Raw genomic sequence first — 13,680 nt, forward strand, 5'->3', positions numbered from 1 at the left:
CCTCTCATAAAGCATTGTTACTTATTGTTAAATCTCTGTTTTTGTGAAGAAACAAGGGATAAGACTTCCTATTTTACCATATTCTCTGATACCTTTAAAATTCAGTTTCTGCAAAAAGGCAAAACAGGTCCTGTTTTTGAGTTGGCACCAATGGGAGAGGGGTTGGTATAAGGAAAGGGTATAGGAGGATGAATATGGTGAAAATATTATGTACTCATGTATGAAAATGGAAAAATGAGACTTATTGAAACTATTCCAGTAAAGGGGGGAGGAGTATAAAAGAGAATGATGGAGGGGGTGAATTCAACTATGATATATTGTAAGAACTTTAGTAAATGTCACAATGTACCCTCAGTACAACCACAATAATAACAAATACATAAATAATAAAAAATTACTATATTACAAAAAATGAGAACCATTTGAAAGGGAAGAGTTTATCTGAAGCTGTCATTTTTTTGGCTGGCAATATTGACTGCATTCAAAAAAATCTTTTCAAGTTAAAAAAGTATAGTTTCTGCCCTTACAGAACTCACATTTAAGCATAAGAATATTTTCTCAATATATATTAATACAATGCACTAAGGAAGGAAGATTAATACTTACCATAGATATGCTATGCATAAAGTATTTTTTAGTCATTTCATTAATTACCTATTGTCACAAAATGGCTGCATAATCAACATCTACAGATACTCAGTGGCATACATTTGTTCTGCTGATTTCTCTTGATAGCCATAATCCATTGGCAAACATAGTCATCTAGGAGGCTGATGTGAGTGAGCTATGTCAGGAACACAGACACAATTGTGTCTTTGCACAGTGTCCAAATTTATTGAGTAATAATAAAATCACAAGCTATGTCACTTTCATTGTCTTTAATCCAACAAGTACTACTGATTTCTCTCAATAGCCATAAGTCATTGGCAAACACAGGTTCTTTTATTCCGATCTTAATTACTAAATTGCTAATATTGACTCTAAGATTACATATTACAATATATATATGTATGTATATATAGTTACAGAATGTGTTAAAGAGGTTGTAAGATTTAAAGGCAAAAACAGAGAGCTGCTACAGATGAAAAGAGAGTCTTTGCAGGTGGTTAGATAAAATATTAGCATATCAAACCAATCACAGAGCTTTCATGGTGTAGGCATGTCAAAGCACAGAACTGATTCAAGGTTCAGAGCTGGAGGATTGTGCTGAGCTGAAGCCCCTGTGACAGAGTCAGGAGTTTGTTGCCTGTTGATCCTGTGATGCATCTATCAGATGACCTGATGATGGTTAACTGGGTGTCACTACCCCAGTGTTAGGTGCTCTTCCTTTTATATAATCCAAGAGAGGGTGTTACATCATTCCTTGGCCTAAAGAAAGAAACTGTCTTGGCTAAAGCAGTCATGAGCAATTTGCACATTACAGCATCAAAGGACCCTCTGTTGTCATTCTCCTTGACCCACTGGAGGATTTAACATTGCTGACTTTTCCAACCTGCATCACATAGTCTCCACCCCTTCCTTTGGTAAACCCATTCTCCTTGTTTCCATTCTGCTTCTGACACCTACATACAAATCCAGTCTTCTGATTTCTCTTATACCTGTCTACTTTTCTTCATCCTTACTGTCACTAGTTAGGTTTGGATCACTGTTGTCTCATCTGCACTAGTGTAACAATCTCCAGGCCTGTGTCCCTCCAATCTGCACTCTGACATGACAGTAGAGTGAGTGCTTAAACACCATGTGATCTTGCCACTTCCCTGCTTTGAAGTCTTTTTTTTTAAGAAAAAAAATCATAATTTATTTATCTTTTAATGGCACATGAGTTTTGAACTCAAGACTCTTGCTTGCTAGACGGGTGCTGTACCACTTGAGCCACTCTGCCAGCCCCACCCCTGCTTTGAACTCTTAAATGATTACATATTGCTTAGAGTAAAAACTCAAACTACTTATCATGATAGATAAGGCCTTTCATCATCTGCCCTCTCCTGACCCATCCACGCATCATTTCCTTCCATAGTCCCATACTCTCTCATGCTATGGAAACAGTCCTACCAGTGAGTGTCTATGTCTGCTGTGTTCTTCCACACCTCTATGCCTTTCCCTAACTTTTCCTTTTGCCTAGAATGGATTTTCTCCTCTCCATCTCCTTCCTCCCCAGAAAACATCTGTGATCCTTTGACTTCACTCAAATTCACCTTCTCACTGAGGTGTTCCTAGTTTTAAATTCCTACAGAATTTTGTACATAAAGCTATTATTGACTGTTTCATCTCTACAGCTTGCCAGAATGAGACCTTCCTGGGCAGAGAAATTTTTATGTTTTTTTTTGCAATCATAGTTACCATGACTATGTGTAATAAACATTTGGTGATGAAGAAAAGGGAAGGGGAGTAGGTTTAGAAGCCAAAGACAGAAGATTTCTTTGTAGCTAGTTATTGTGTAACTGTGGGTGAGTGGCTAATTTTCAGAAAATAGATAAAAGATTTCCAGACATGAATGCAGATACTCAAGCCAAAATGTCACAGGGATGACTGATCTACATAATTACTCTCCCTTTCTCTGGACTCACAGGTCCCAGAGAATCAGCCAGGAAGCTCCCTATGTGAGGGCAGGGACTGAGACTTCTCAGTGGGAACCTCTTGTGGTTTTCTTTGGATTAGAGTTGCTAGATGCTGCCTGATTTCCTTGGTTCTGGCCCCATAGATGATTGCGTTGGCAGGTAGAAGGTGCTGAGCATGTTGTGTACATCCTGGGAGGCAGTGCGGGCCACAAGATAGACGATAGAGGAGGACATGGAGGAGCAGTAGATGGTGAAGATGACCAGCGGGTGGGAGCCACAGGTGTTCAGGGCCTTGGAATGTGCTCCACCTGATGAAATCCTGAAGGCAGCATGGATGATGCGGGAGGAGGAGGCTTCTATCAGGAGCATGTCCAAGACCCTATTGAAGATGTGAGTGTTAGCTTCACAGTCTTGTTCAGGGACACCTCCCCACAGGAGAGCTTCATCAGGGCCATGTGCTCCCAGGCAAAGTTGGGGATCATGTCTGAGAGGCAGAAGCAGACTCGGGAGGCCAGCACCACCATTGGAGCAACAATGCCTGTGCTCCTGGCTGCTGTCACCCCTACCAGGCCAGCCAGAAGCTGACCTGTCACTATCTCTGGGTAGCGGAGAGGGTAGCAGTTGAGGGCCATGACCAGGAGGATCTTGCAGTCAAAAGCAAGGAAGGAGTAGATGCAGAACATCTGGACCAGGCAGCGAGTCAGGGAGATGCGGTTGAAGTGTGTGGGGAAGCTGAAGAGCATGGTGGGCACCACGGTGGTGGCAGCACAGATGTTGACAGCCAGGAGCAGGGCGATGAGCAGGTACATGAGCTGGTGCAGGCTGTGCTGGGCTGCCACTGTGTGGATGACTAGGCCATTGGCGGAGAGGATCAGCAGGTATAGGCTGAGGAAGGGCAGCACTAGGAGGGGCCGGGAGTCCTGCGTCCTGGGAAGCCCACCAGGAGGAAGCTAGTGTAGGAGCCATTAGAGCTGTCATTGCTCCACTCTGCCATCATTCTGGGGGAGCAGGATGATTCCAGGAGAGAAGAGGGGCAGGACACCAGGTTTCTGTACTCCACCCTTGCTAGGACCATCCCAGTCTTACCAGGCTGGTTTGAGGGTGTTGGTTTTTATGATTCTCCAATATATGTAGAGGAAAAAGAAAGATATTAGGGTTATAGTTTAAGAAGATACACATCTTTTAGTAAGTCTTTGCTTGCTTTTTAAATAAATCACTCAGGGAAGACTCTTGAATGTGCCACATGGAATTCCAGGGAAGCTGATGAATTTTGCCACTGACTCACTGGCACTAGTATTGAGTTATCATGATTAAAAATATTGATGATCATAAAATAATATCTTATTTTGTTTTGTTTGTTTTTGGTGGTGCTGGAGTTTGAACTTGGGAATTTGTGCTAGCTAGGCAGATGCTTCACTGTTTGAGCCATATCTCCAGTCCAAAAATATCTTATTTTAAGTGACATGTTCTCTTTTGTGAATTTTCTATTCATGTACTTTGTCCATTTATCCAACAGGGACTTAGTGTTTCCCTTAGCAATTTAAATGTTTAAATTGTTATGTATTTTTTGTTCATTGAAATGAGTTTTACAAATCTTATTTATATTTTCATTTTGTTTGTTATGTTATTAAGACTAACAGTTTTAAATGTATGAAATTAGATCTATAGATATTTCTTTTTGTGAGTTCTTTCCTTGGTTTTAAGTGTAGCAAGTTTCTGTTCAAAGATCACATAGATAGTATTCCATATTTTGATCAACATGAAATACATTTTGATATATGACATGAGACAGTGATCTAACTTGATTTCCCCCAAATAACTTCTCCATCACTTTGTGTTATTATCTTTATCCTATATTAAGTTATTTTATGCAGTGGGGTTGGTTTTCAGCTTGTACTTGTGCCAGTACCATGCTATTTTCTAAATAAAATATTATTTGAGAAATAATTCACATTTCATACCATTTTCCCATTTATAGTGCACAATAGGGTGGCTTTGAGTAAATTCACAGAGTTGTGCAACCATCACCACAAGAGCATTTTCATCACTCAAAGTAGAAAACCTAGTCACTTCCCATGTTCCCCAACTGCCTCAGCTGTAGGCAGCCAGAAACGGACACACTTTCTGTGTCAGTGGGTTTGCCTGTTTTGGACATTTCATGTAAATGAAATCATATAATATGTAGTCTTTTGTGGCTTCCTATTTTTTACTTAACATAATTCATCCATGCCATAGCATGGATAAGTATTTCATTCCTTTTTAATGGCAGAGTAATATCTCATTGTATGGACATGTCTCATTTTATTCATCTGTTCATCAGTTAATTGACCTTTGCATTAGTGCCACTTTTTTGCTATTCTGAGAACTGAAGTTGCTGGGTGATATTATATGTTTTCCTTTTGAGGAATTGCCAGAATGTTCTTTGAGGCTGCTTCATTATTTCGCATTGCCACCAGCAGTGTATTATGGTTCCAATTCCTCAAAATTCTTTTCAACATAATTATTATTTGTGTTTCTTATTCTAGCTGTCCCAGTGATTTTGATTTGTTTTTCCTAGGGTTGATATGTTAATTGACCATTTGTATATTTTCTTTGGAGGGATGGCCCATTTTTAATTGGTTTACCTTTTTGTTGAATTGTAAGAGTACTGTGCTCTTTTAATTACTATAACCTCAAAATTTATTTTAATTTCCAATGAAACTTACCTCCACAAGTACTTTTGCTCTATTTTTTTTCATTCTTACATTTTATTTTTCCAATCTTTAGAATTGTTTTGCCAGTTGTCAAAATTAAACTAAAAATTAGATTTAATGGAGTCTATGGAGTAATCTCTGGAGGATCAATAGTTGACAGAGTTCCGTCTTTTCCTCAGTAACAAAGCATGGACTTCTACATCTCCAGGTCCTGTTCTATAGCTCTTAGCAGTTTTACGGTTTTGTTTGCATAGGTCCATGCCATCAGGAACTCTTTGTATTTGTATCCCAGGAGCCAAATATAGAACCTGACCCATATTTGTTTAATAATGAATAGGTCTCCCACATTTCTTAAATTTATTTGTAGGTCTTTTGCTATTTGCTACCATTGAAGCTACAGTAATTCATAGTTTTCGTTTCCTCTTATACATAATATATAAATTGCAACATATTATAGTATGTATTCTATTATGTTATTATCTCATGTATGTGACTTAGTACTAAAAAGAACATAATGTGTTTATTATATCACATGAATAATATCATATCATTCCTATAGAAAATATATTTCCTATAGAAAAGATATTGATTTTGTGCATTTGTCTTATATCTTGTCACTTCTTAAACTTCCTTATTAATTAGAAATACTTTTCAGGTGATTCTATTGGCTATTCTAATAAAATATTAGGGAACTATTGTTTTTCTTTGTAGTAGCTAAACTTTTACTTCTGTTTTATGTCTTCTTTCATAAACCAGAGCTTCCAGAATAATGCTAAGAAGTAAAAGGAAAGATATTTGATTTCCCTCTCAATTGTATGAGGACTCTGTTTCTCTACTTAGTATGATGCTGCTTGTTGGTTTGAGATAGCTTCTTTCATGCTGAGAATGTATTCTCTGGCTTTTAGGTTTTAATACTAAATAAGTCAGAAATTATTGCTTAATATTTTCAGGTACATTTTTTGGGGGCACCAACTGTATCTAGCCAATGCTTAAAAAATTTGGCCTATTGACCAGCAGATAAAATGCAGTTACTATACTATGCTGCTGAAATTGGCTTCTTATTTTATCTAGAATTTTTCTTAGAATAGACCAGTAGGTTTCTCTCATGTGACTATCTATACAAATTTTCTTATTTCATAATAAATTGACCCAAGTTCTGATTTTAATTTCATAGTACGGAATTTTTTTTTTTTTGAGTGGTGGTGCTGGGGTTTGAACCCAGGGCCTTCATAGTCAGGTTGTCTGCCACTTGAGCCACATTCTCTGCCCTTGAATGGTTTATTTTTAAAGCACAGAAATTTTCCATCCTTGAACATTTGGGAAGGAATTCACCCATGAAACCATCTTTATGAAGACTTTTTTTGGGTAATAATTACTTGGTAACTTTCTGATTTTGGGGAGAGGTGGTGGGGGGTGGGGGGGTGGCAGCAGCCATCCCTAAATGCCTCTTCCTATCCCTTTGAGCTGTGGTGACCACGCAAAACATAGAGAGTTCACAGCCACAAACTGCAGGCGACCGCAGTGTCCTTCTCAGCTCCTGACTTGCCGGCTGTAGTGACAGCTGCTCAGGATGCATCGAGTGGCCGATCTGCTCTGGAAGTGGATTGGTCTACTTGATGTCACTCCTTATTTAGGGCTGAAAACTCTGCAGGTAGCAACATCCCCTTGATTCTACATCTGTTACCTATGAGACATAGCTTCTGGGGGTTGTTTTAATAGGAAGAAGCAAATGGAAAACTAACATTTTTTTCTGAGAAACTTTTTCCTTTTTTCTTTTTTTGCAGTACTGGGGCTTGAACTCAGGGCCTACACCTTTAGCCACTCCATCAGCCCCTTTCTGTCATGGGTTTTTTCGAGATAGGGTCTTGGTAACTATTTGCCCAGGCTGGCTTCGAACTGAGATCCTCCTGATCTCTCTCTAATCCGAGTAGCACGGATTACAGGTGTGAGCCTCCGGTGCCCAGTTTGAGAAACTTTTTTTTTTTTTCAAATTATCATATTATTGTTGTACTCGGGGTATATTGTGTCATTTACAAAAGTGCTTACAATATATCATAGTTGAATTCACCTTCTCCACCATTCTTCTTTATCACCATTCTTCCCATTCCTGGAATAGTTTCAACAGGTCTCATTTTTCCAGTTTCATACATGAGTGCATAAGATTTCCAGCATATTCACCTCCTACACCTTTCTTTTTGTCTTCCCCAATCCCACTGGTGTCAACCCGCCAATGGAACCTGTTTTTCCTTTCTGTCCTTAAGTCTTTGAAAAAGGGCATTTTTGTTTTAGGTACCTACACAGAGAGTTTCCTCATGACATTCCCATGTACATATGTATTATAATCCTAACTGGTTCATGCTCTCCATTTTTCTCCTTTCTACCTTTGTCCCCTTATGGTGATTTCAACAGGTTTAAAAATTCTATATTCGTTCTTGCATAGAGAGTACATCAACCATAGTCACCTTCTTAACTTCCTTCTTTTACCCTCCCCCTCTCATATGTGACCTCTCCTTAGCGTGACCTGTTTTTCAGAATATTGCTGCATTTGTATTAGGTCTGCATCCCACATATGAGCGAGAACATGCAGCCTTTGGGTTTCTGAGCTTGGCTTACTTAACATGATGTCCTCCAGTTGCATCCATTTGCCTTCAAACCACATGGTTTCATTCCTCCTTATGGATGATTAAAACTCCATTATATTATATATAAATATCACATTTTCTTAATCCATTCATCACTTGTAGGGCATTTGGGGTGGGAAACTAACATTTTTTGAGGCTTCCGTGTTCTGGGTCTTATGGTGATTCCACCCACTGTCCCCTTGTTTACTAGCTACAGAATCTAGTTAAGCAGGTATTAGGACTGAGAGTCAGATATAGGAAGTCACACTTTATTCATCAATTTATTGTTCATTGAACATATTTTTGGGGGGGCAGTACTGGAGTTTGAACTCAGGGCCTTGCATTTCCTAGGGAAGTGCTCTATCACTTGAGCTATGCCCCCAGCTCTTTTTTTGGCTTAAGTTATTTTTCACATAGGGTCTCATTTTTGTCCAAGGCTGGCCTTGGGCTGCTATTTTACTTCTGCTTCCTGCATAGCTTAGATTATAGATGTGAACTACCATACTTGGCTTGCTCTTTGAGATGGGCCCACACTAACTTTTGCTCAAGCTGGCCTGAACTTTGATCCTCCTATCTCCACCTTTCCAGTGGTTGGGATTTGCAGGTATGAGCCACCATGCATGGAAACATTTTTTTTATTTTACATTTTTTATGTCCCAAGCACTCTGCTAGGCATGGGGATTTCTTATGTGACTAGATGTGACTTCTGTGCCCAAGTTGCTTAGAGTATAGTGGGAAAGACCCAAAATGCTATAGGATGCAGAACACTGCTTAGAAGTCTTACTTCAGCCTTTGGAGGCAGGGCCTGTGCTGGCCAAGGCCAAGGCTGCACAGAGACCAGAGATGCTTAGGCTGGTGGGTGTAGGGCTGTGAGGTTGATCTCAGAGGAAGGAATTTCTAATTTGAGTGTTAACGTTCAAGTCAACCAAAGCAAGGGCAGGTGGGGTGCAAATAGCTCAATGGCATAACACTGAGAATTGGTGGTGGAAGGAGTAGAGCGCTAAAGCTATCGTCAACCGCCTCAGGAAGAGGATGACAGGAGAGTAGGAGGGCTGGGGTGAGCTACACCCCACGCTCATTTCCCACAGCTGACGAGACTCAGTTTCTAAAAGGAGGGATAAAGGTTAGGTGTATCCCTTAGAAAGATTTCCTAAGGCAGGTGTGGTGGTGTGCACCTGTAATCTTAGCATTTGGGAGGTGGAAGCAGGAGGATCATGGGTTTGAGGACAGCCTGGGACACATAGCAAGACCTTGCCTCCAAAAAGAAAAGAAAAAAGATTATTTCCTCTGAGAAGACTTGGAGGTGGGTGGGGGTTGGGGTGGGGAAGAGGACAGTAGTGTGGACTGGGGTAGTGGTGTGACTGTCTACAGACAGTCAGGATTGTAAGCCATCACTGCTCATCTCCCAGCCTGCCATCATCTCCCTGGGAAGAACCTCCACTCCCAGTTCTTGCTTTCCTTCTTGGCTGAGTTCTGGAGCTCATACTCATCCAGCACAGTGAGGCAGGAGCAGAGAGAATCAGTGGGGCTCCCTGAGTGCAGTTAAATGCACCCCAACTCCTCCCCCCTGGGAGTCTAGGCTTTGGCTCAGCCAATGGGCAGTGACAGAGCTTCCTGGCTGACCCACAATCTCCTAGGAACAACACAGAACCAGCCTGGAGCCCCACCTCCTGACATATAGGCTAGGTCCTTCTTATGATCCCTGTTCCCCACAGATGGGGAATTCAGACCTCATGCCCCAAACCTAGCCTGCAGCCATGCCAGGGGACTGTGGGCTAAATCAGTCCAGTAGGCAGGTTCTAATTCCCACAGATGAGGAGCTAGAAGTCCCTAGGGAGTACAACTTTGATTGAACACAGTTATATGGTAGAGTTTGGAAGGATCAGGGGTACTTCAATGGTGTTTATGGGAGAAGGGGGAGCAGGACATGGGAAGGCCTGTTTAGAGGAGGAACATATAGGGTTAGAGCTCTTGGGTGACTCATCTAAGGTTATTCAGAAGACCTGTGGCAACACTGGGATGGTTCATTTGATCCCAAACTGGCTTTCTCCACTCAATCTTCTGCCTGTGCTTGCTCTGGGTCCAGGTGAAAAAAAGATGAGGTTCAGGTAGGGCTTCATGGAGTCTGTGCCAGGGTTATGTTGGCCAAGGCTGAGGCTTTACATGAGGGCCAAGGATGCCCTGGGCCTGTGGCTGTGATGTGAGGTTAATCCTGAAGCTATGGATGTGGAGGGAAGGCAGGAACAAAACAGGATTATGTGGCCTGGAGCCTGGGGCATCTGGCTTGGGTTTGCTTCAGCTTTGTTGGGTTGAGGCGGCATCATGGTAGTGCCAGAGGGCAGCCTCACAGACACTGGGAGCCCTCCCAACTCTGCTCACCCCCACTCCAGGCCCAGGTGTGGGGTTGGCCAAGAGGAGGGCCTTCCTCACACTGGGTGGGGGACACCACCTAGGACACTAACCTGGGACCCAGCAGCTTGAGATTTGCCCAAGCACGTGCTCCTCTCCCTGGGCTCCCTGGAACCCTCAGTTTGTCGTCAGACAATCCTCCCCTCTATGGGGTGGCACCTGGGCCTGGCAACCAATGGCTGGTAATAGTGGTTTGTCACCTCTTCCTTTCCCTCTGGTCCCAGACCCTTGGCAGTTCCCAGTGGACACACTACTTAGACCTCTGAGAATTGTCTGGTTCAGCTGCTGTGTTAGTTTCCTAGAGCTCCATAGAAATTGCCACAAACTGGGTACTTAACACCACGTACAAGTTTCCTCCCACAGTTCTGGTGACCAGAAGCCCCAAACCAAGGTGTCTGCAGGGCCACACTCCCTCTGAGGGCATTAGGCAAGAATAAGCCTCTTGGCTCTTCCAGCCTTTGTGGCTCCAGGTGCTCCTTGGCTGGGCTGTGTAACTCCTATTTCTGCCTCTGTCTTTGCATTGCCTTCTTCCCTGTCTCTTATAAGGACATTTGTCATTGGATTTAGGGTCCATCTGGGTAATTCAGGGTGATCTCATCTGAAGATCCTTAATTTAATTACATCTGCAAAGACTCTTTTCCTAAATAAGGTCACATTCACTAACTCGAGAGACTAGGACCTGAAAATGTCATTATGGGGACTACCTTTTATCCCACTCCAGCCTACACAGGTGGACTGGGAGACTGAGAGGGGTGGGGCAGTGAGGTGACCTTGTCCTGGGCAGGCTGTTACAACGGGCTGCCATAGGGGACAGCTGAGGTGAGGAGTAAAGACGCTGCTCCCAGAAAGCCCCTCTTGTTCATGAGTAAAGTTCTGGGTTCCAGGGGTTCAGTTAAGAAGGGTGGGGCCTGCCTGTGGATCATGGCTAAGCCAGAAAGGGTTCAGGAGAGGTGGGCTTCAAGCCTGGCCTTAGGAAGCAGAGCTCCTGGGTTGCTGAGTGAGTGCTCAGGCCCAGGAAGGGACAGACCCCACTCACTAGGGGTCTTTTAACAGCAGGACCTCCCAGTTGTGCCTTCTTAGGTCTGGGGCTTCTACTTCAAGCTGGAAGAACACTCTGCAGGGGCAATGTCCAGAGAGAGGTTGAGATGCTTCAGGCACAGAGAGCAGAGGGCAGGTCCTGAGGGCCATGGCCAGGATGCCATTTCTGCTCAACCAGGGTGGGCACAGGGATCCCAAGGGCAACATAGACACTACTGGCCCTGTCCTCTCTGCCCAGGCCAGTCAGGTCCTTTTCCTTATCTCCTTCCTACGGTGGAGCCAGGTTCCGGGACATAATAACACTTCTTTCCCTCCCTCAACCTCACACCTCTTGTCATGTATTGCGTCCTCCCCAGCCGGCCACTGAAGCCATTTCCAGGCCTCCTGCCAGGCCAACATTGTCCCTCCCCTGCCTCGCCCCAGCACCTCTCCATTTATGTTGCCAGAGACCTTCCCAGAAAGCAAATCTGACTTTTTTTGCCTTATTAAAACCTGCAGAGAGTCCCTTACCAGGCATTCAAGACTCTTGTCCTCTTTTATTATTCATATGTGCATACAAGGCTTGGGTCATTTCTCCCCCCTGCCCCCACCCCCTCCCTTACCACCCACTCCGCCCCCTCCCTCTCCCCACACCCCCTCAATACCCAGCAGAAACTATTTTGCCCTTATTTCTAATTTTGTTGTAGAGAGAGAATAAGCAATAATAGGAAGGAACAAGGGTTTTTGCTGGTTGAGATAAGGATAGCTATACAGGGCATTGACTCACATTGATTTCCTGTGCGTGGGTGTTACCTTCTAGGTTAATTCTTCTTGATCTAACCTTTTCTCTAGTTCCTGGTCCCCTTTTCCTATTGGCCTCAGTTGCTTTTAAGGTATCTGCTTTAGTTTCTCTGCGTTAAGGGCAACAAATGCTAGCTAGTTTTTTAGGTGTCTTACCTATCCTCACCCCTCCCTTGTGTGCTCTCGCTTTTATCATGTGCTCATAGTCTAATCCCCTTGTTGTGTTTGCCCTTGATCTAATGTCCACATATGAGGGAGAACATACAATTTTTGGTCTTTTGGGCCAGGCTAACCTCACTCAGAATGATGTTCTCCAATTCCATCCATTTACCAGTGAATGATAACATTTCGTTCTTCTTCATGGCTGCATAAAATTCCATTGTGTATAGATACCACATTTTCTTAATCCATTCGTCAGTGCTGGGGCATCTTGGCTGTTTCCATAACTTGGCTATTGTGAATAGTGGGGCCTCTATCTTTAAACTGCTTGTTTTGTGCTGCTCACCCTTCCTTCCTTCAGCCTCATCTGGCTACTCCTTGTCCTTGCTCTGTATCTTAGATGCCACCCATCCAGGAAACCTTCCCTGACTGCTCTTGCCTCAGCTGCTGAGTCCTTGCAGCAGGAGGGGCTTATGTCTCTCACTGTGCCCTGATGGAGAGGGACACTGGGTAGCCAATTGACTTGTGACTCCTTCAGCTGTCTTCAAGCCACCTCAGGACTATGGGACAGCTCACTTAGTGTCAGCCCTTCTCCCTTCCCTCCTTCTAGGCCTCCATGGCACCCTTACCTTAAACTCCCTTTTTCTCTCCCAGTCAAGATGGTCAGAGGCCTCATCATCTCTGCCTGTTCCTATATCAAACCTACTCTCTGGTGAGATCCGAAGCTCCTCACACACATAAAAGCCTGATGATGGCTCTGACTGGCTCGGAGGTGTCGGGGTGTCATTCTGGTACATGCAGCAGATAGGAGGTTTTGGGAGTGAAGGGTCTCAGGAAAGGTCCCTGAAATCTATTTCAGTAGCATCATCCACTCTGTCTCTGGGCAGGGCTCACCAGAGCCTCTGATCTTATATCTCTCCTATTCCACCCAGCCCTTTGAAGTTGTGTGCACAGAGCCCAGGGGCACCAGTGCGAGGTCACAGTGACTTAAGAAACCTGAGATGTGACACATGTTCTGTGGGGGAGCTTGTGGGCTAGTCTCTGGGGCTCTGTTATCCCTCCCATAAAAGGAATGCACTAGACTAGGTGGCTTCTCCCGGCCTTTCCCTTCCTAGGTCAAGCTTCTGATGCTTCCAATGATCTTGGTATGATTGCCACTTAGAAAGCCAGTTCATGTTCCTCAGTGGACAATTTCCCCAACATCCTGGTGTGTGTGTGTGTGGGGCACCACTGCAGAGCCTTGGAGCAGGCCACCTCACAACCATTGGTAACAGATCCAGACTGGAGTGGATCCCCTGACCTTCCTGTCTTCTGTGTCCTCCCTGGAGCCAGAGTGTCCCTCAGTTCTGAGAATGCTGGGGAAGACTGTCCTCTCCACACCAGGTCCCAGGCCTCTAGCCTAGCTCCCTTCCTCTTATCGAC

General features: G+C 43.7%; 1 pseudogene; it reads right to left on the reverse strand.

Annotated features, from left to right (window-relative positions):
- Positions 1 to 2,580: 2,580 nt before the first annotated feature.
- On the reverse strand, positions 2,581 to 3,552 carry LOC109680895 (olfactory receptor 52K1-like; annotated as a pseudogene).
- Between the last annotated feature and the right edge of the window lie 10,128 nt (positions 3,553 to 13,680).

The sequence above is a fragment of the Castor canadensis genome, chromosome 1 (genome assembly GCF_047511655.1).
Source record: "Castor canadensis chromosome 1, mCasCan1.hap1v2, whole genome shotgun sequence".
NCBI classification, from domain to species: Eukaryota; Metazoa; Chordata; class Mammalia; order Rodentia; family Castoridae; genus Castor; species Castor canadensis.